We start from the raw sequence: 6,000 nt of genomic DNA, 5'->3' as shown, positions 1-6,000 counted from the left end.
ATTTTTTTTGAGTGAAATTATAAATAGCCCAAGTGTTATTAGATATGCGGACTCTGAAAATCTCTATGGTCGCTTACTGGAAACAGCTAGTCATGAAGTTTTCAGGGGGAGATATTCATCAGGGGGAGCATGGTATTCATAAAGACTTTCATACACTGTACTCTTTTTCCTTCATCAGGTTTTTATCCCACTGGGTTTTTCCTGGCAAGGTTTTAACGAGGCAGTGTCGCACGCATGTCAATATACACAGAATTTTATGTTACGCATGGTTATGTACTCTTTTTTCCTTCGACCAGTTTTTGTCCTACTGGGTTTTTACTGGCAAGGTTTTTAACGAGACATATTCTGTATCATTTGTGGCCTCCAAAGGGGAGTGTTGTAAATAATTAGTGGAGCCCACATGTTGGGAGAGGGCCCACATGTTGGAAGAAATTTTGTTTACAAAAGGGTTCATCCCTTCTTCTTGTATCAGTGAGAGAAACGGAAGAATTCCAATGGCAGAGTTTTTCTCTGCTTTCTCCATTTCTCTTCTCTCTCCAATTTCCTTTAGTTTTATAACAATAAAGAGTTTGTTAATAGCCAGAATGATGCTAAAGGTACTGTAGTCCCGTTGATTAACAGTTGAGGATCATAATAATAGGCGCCTAATGCCTAAGCTGAATTGTGCTTGTTCAAAACAAGGGTTAATTCATGACGTTGATATTTGAGTTCAAATATCTCTAATTTCTTTGAATGCTGGAAAAATGTCTCTACTTTCTTTGTAATAGTACTGAATCTTGTGGTTTTTGGGTTTAATAGATAAATGCTATTCAAAGCCGGTATTTAGTTACGGATGATGAGTTCCGTAAATTTCATTGGAACCCAAATTGCAAACCAGTTCTCCAAATCTTGTCAATGAGGGCTTTCAAGGCACCCTTGCTCTGTTCAGTAGCAAATTTTTGCCTTTTAGCATCTTGTGTTTGGGTGATCAGAAAATTTGGCGTTGTCCGTTTTGTAAAATGGCTGAAAATAGTAACGACCCGTATTATAAATATATATATATATATATATAAACACGATTATTAAACGGCAATATGATATACTATTTATTATTAAAAATAAAAATGAAGACAAAATGGCCCCCCCAGTGAAATTAATTAAACTAATCCGAATTAATTTTTTTTAAAAAGAAATTTAAAAATAATAATAATAATAATTCGAAACTAATTAATTAATTTAAATCATAAATGCACAAGTGCCCCAAGGCCCAATGCCATCTTTTTGATAATTAAATATTATATATTCAATGCCCAAGTTGAATTTGAAGCCCATTGGCTTCCACTTGGCCCAACTTCCAATTCCCCTTGTGTAGGGCCAACTTCCAATAAATTTGCAAGCACCCTATGTATAGTATAGCCGTGCGGCTATACTATCCTCCAATAAATTTTCGCAAAACCCGGTATATCCGTGCGGCTGTACTATTTAATAAAAGAAAATCAGCAAGAGTACTGTTTCGGAAAAACAAAAAAGAACACAAAAAATACAGTACAGCCAACCGGCTATACCAGATTCTTTTTTAAAAATTTTGAGAAATAGTATCGCCGCCCGGCTATACTCATTTTCCTATTTTTTTTTTCAAAAATTTTATAGCCGTTCGGCTTTACTCGCTTGACACGTGGCACCTAGGCCATGGGCTCATCCCTTTTTATATATACGTTTAAATAGTATAGCCGCTGCTATAGTTTTAAAAATAAAAATTAAAAAAAAAAAGTTTCTTAACTTTTGTTTTTTGGCCCACTTCTTTAATTTAATATATGTAATTAAGAAATATGTTAGCCTTTTTTAATTACTTTAATTAGTAATTATATTTTAAACAACAAATAGAATAATGAAATTAAATATGGCCAAAAGCCCCAAGGCAATTATTTAAAAATAATTAATTAACTAATCGGGTTTAATTTAAATCACAGAGCCCAAGAACCCTAAGGCACAAGGCTAACCTTTTGATTTATTAAAAATATATATATTAACCACGGAACACATAATTGCTTTTTACAAGAGTATAGCCGTGCGGCTATACTCTTTTTTGTTTTTCGAAAAAAAAAAACTAGTGCTGCTCGTTTGACGCGTGGGGCATAAGCTGTGGGCGGGTCTGTATACGTACATGTATAGTATAGCCGGCTATACCATATTCTTTTTTAAAAATTTTGAGAAATAGTATAGCCGCGCGGCTATACTCATTTTCCTTCTTTTTTTCAAAAATTTTATAGCCGTTCGGCTTTACTCACCTGACACGTGGCGCCTAGGCCATGGGCTCGTCCCTTTTTATATATATATATATATATATATATACATATATATGTTTAAATAGTATAGCCGTGCGGCTATACTTTTCTAAATGAAAATTTTAAAAAAAAAAGTTTCTTAACTTTTGTTGTTTGGCCTACTTCTTTAATTTAATATATGTAATTAAGAAATATTTTAGCCTTTTTTAATTACTTTAATTAGTAATTATATTTTAAACAACAAATAGAATAATGAAATTAAATATGGCCAAAAGCCCCAAGGCAATTATTTAAAAATAATTAATTAACTAATCGGGTTTAATTTAAATCACAGAGCCCAAGAACCCTAAGGCCCAAGGCTAACCTTTTGATTTATTAAAAATATATATTAACCACGGAACACATAATTGCTTTTTACAAGAATATAGCCGTGCGGCTATACTCTTTTTTGTTTTTCGAAAAAAAAACTAGTGCTCCTCGTTTGACGCGTGGCGCATAAGCTGTGGGCGGGTCTGTATACGTACATGTATAGTATAGCCGCCCGGCTATACCATATTCTTTTTTAAAAATTTTGAGAAATAGTATAGCCGCGCGGCTATACTCATTTTCCCACTTTTTTTTTTTTCAAAAATTGTATAGCCGTTCGGCTTTACTGACTTGACACGTGGCACCTAGGCCATGGGCTCGTTTCTCTATATATATATGTTTAAATAGTATAGCCGCGCGGCTATACTTTTCAAATTGAAATTTTTTTTTTAAAAAAAAAAAGTTTCTTAACTTTTGTTTTTTGGCCTACTTCTTTAATTTAATATATGTAATTGAGAAATATGTTAGCCTTTTTTAATTACTTTAATTAGTAATTATATTTTAAACAACAAATAGAATAATGAAATTAAATATGGCCAAAAGCCCCAAGGCAATTATTTAAAAATAATTAATTAACTAATCGGGTTTAATTTAAATCACAGAGCCCAAGAACCCTAAGGCCCAAGGCTAACCTTTTGATTTATTAAAAATATATATATTAACCACGGAACACATAATTGCTTTTTACAAGAGTATAGCCGTGCGGCTATACTCTTTTTTGTTTTTCGAAAAAAAAAAACTAGTGCTGCTCGTTTGACGCGTGGCGCATAAGCTGTGGGCGGGTCTGTATACGTACATGTATAGTATAGCCGCCCGGCTATACCATATTCTTTTTTAAAAATTTTGAGAAATAGTATAGCCGCGCGGCTATACTCATTTTCCTACTTTTTTTCAAAAATTTTATAGCCGTTCGGCTTTACTCACCTGACACGTGGCGCCTAGGCCATGGGCTCGTCCCTTTATATATATATATATATATGTTTAAATAGTATAGCCGTGCGGCTATACTTTTCTAAATGAAAATTTTAAAAAAAAAAAGTTTCTTAACTTTTGTTGTTTGGCCTACTTCTTTAATTTAATATATGTAATTAAGAAATATTTTAGCCTTTTTTAATTACTTTAATTAGTAATTATATTTTAAACAACAAATAGAATAATGAAATTAAATATGGCCAAAAGCCCCAAGGCAATTATTTAAAAATAATTAATTAACTAATCGGGTTTAATTTAAATCACAGAGCCCAAGAACCCTAAGGCCCAAGGCTAACCTTTTGATTTATTAAAAATATATATATTAACCACGGAACACATAATTGCTTTTTACAAGAGTATAGCCGTGCGGCTATACTCTTTTTTGTTTTTCGAAAAAAAAAAACTAGTGCTGCTCGTTTGACGCGTGGCGCATAAGCTGTGGGCGGGTCTGTATACGTACATGTATAGTATAGCCGCCCGGCTATACCATATTCTTTTTTAAAAATTTTGAGAAATAGTATAGCCGCGCGGCTATACTCATTTTCCTACTTTTTTTCAAAAATTTTATAGCCGTTCGGCTTTACTCACCTGACACGTGGCGCCTAGGCCATGGGCTCGTCCCTTTTTATATATATATATACATATATATGTTTAAATAGTATAGCCGTGCGGCTATACTTTTCTAAATGAAAATTTTAAAAAAAAAAAGTTTCTTAACTTTTGTTGTTTGGCCTACTTCTTTAATTTAATATATGTAATTAAGAAATATTTTAGCCTTTTTTAATTACTTTAATTAGTAATTATATTTTAAACAACAAATAGAATAATGAAATTAAATATGGCCAAAAGCCCCAAGGCAATTATTTAAAAATAATTAATTAACTAATCGGGTTTAATTTAAATCACAGAGCCCAAGAACCCTAAGGCCCAAGGCTAACCTTTTGATTTATTAAAAATATATATATTAACCACGGAACACATAATTGCTTTTTACAAGAGTATAGCCGTGCGGCTATACTCTTTTTTGTTTTTCGAAAAAAAAAAACTAGTGCTGCTCGTTTGACGCGTGGCGCATAAGCTGGGGGCGGGGCTGTATACATACATGTATAGTATAGCCGCGCGGCTATACCATATTCTTTTTTAAAACTTTTGAGAAATAGTATAGCCGCGCGGCTATACTCATTTTCCTACTTTTTTTCAAAAATTTTATAGCCGTTCGGGTTTACTCACCTGACACGTGGCCCATAGGCCATGGGCTCGTCCCTTTATATATATATATATATATACATATATATGTTTAAATAGTATAGCCGTGCGGCTATACTTTTCTAAATGAAAATTTAAAAAAAAAAAGTTTCTTAACTTTTGTTGTTTGGCCTACTTCTTTAATTTAATATATGTAATTAAGAAATATATTAGCCTTTTTTAATTACTTTAATTAGTAATTATATTTTAAACAACAAATAGAATAATGAAATTAAATATGGCCAAAAGCCCCAAGGCAATTATTTAAAAATAATTAATTAACTAATCTGGTTTAATTTAAATCACAGAGCCCAAGAACCCTAAGGCCCAAGGCTAACCTTTTGATTTATTAAAAATATATATATTAACCACGGAACACATAATTGCTTTTTACAAGAGTATAGCCGTGCGGCTATCCTCTTTTTTGTTTTTCGAAAAAAAAAACTAGTGCTGCTCGTTTGACGCGTGGCGCATAAGCTGTGGGCGGGTCTGTATACGTACATGTATAGTATAGCCGCGCGGCTATACCATATTCTTTTTTTAAAATTTTGAGAAATAGTATAGCCGCGCGGCTATACTCATTTTCCTACTTTTTTTCAAAAATTTTATAGCCGTTCGGCTTTACTCACCTGACACGTTGCGCCTAGGCCATGGGCTCGTCCCTTTTTATATATATATATATATATATATATTTGTTTAAATAGTACAGCCGTGCGGCTATACTTTTCTAAATGAAAATTTTAAAAAAAAAAGTTTCTTAACTTTTGTTGTTTGGCCTACTTCTTTAATTTAATATATGTAATTAAGAAATATTTTTGCCTTTTTTAATTACTTTAATTAGTAATTATATTTTAAACAACAAATAGAATAATGAAATTAAATATGGCCAAAAGCCCCAAGGCAATTATTTAAAAATAATTAATTAACTAATCTGGTTTAATTTAAATCACAGAGCCCAAGAGCCCCAAGGCCCAAGGCTAACCTTTTGATTAATTAATAATATATATATTAACCACTGAACACATAATTGCTTTTTACTCTTTTTTGTTTTTCGAAAAAAAAAAAAAAAAAACTAGTGCTGCTCGTTTGACGCGTGGCGCATAAGCGGTGGGCGGGTCTGTATACGTACATGTATAGTATAGCCGCGCGGCTA

Source organism: Prunus dulcis, chromosome 6 (assembly GCF_902201215.1).
Source record: "Prunus dulcis chromosome 6, ALMONDv2, whole genome shotgun sequence".
Taxonomy (NCBI): domain Eukaryota; kingdom Viridiplantae; phylum Streptophyta; class Magnoliopsida; order Rosales; family Rosaceae; genus Prunus; species Prunus dulcis.
This window is presented reverse-complemented; position numbering follows the sequence as displayed.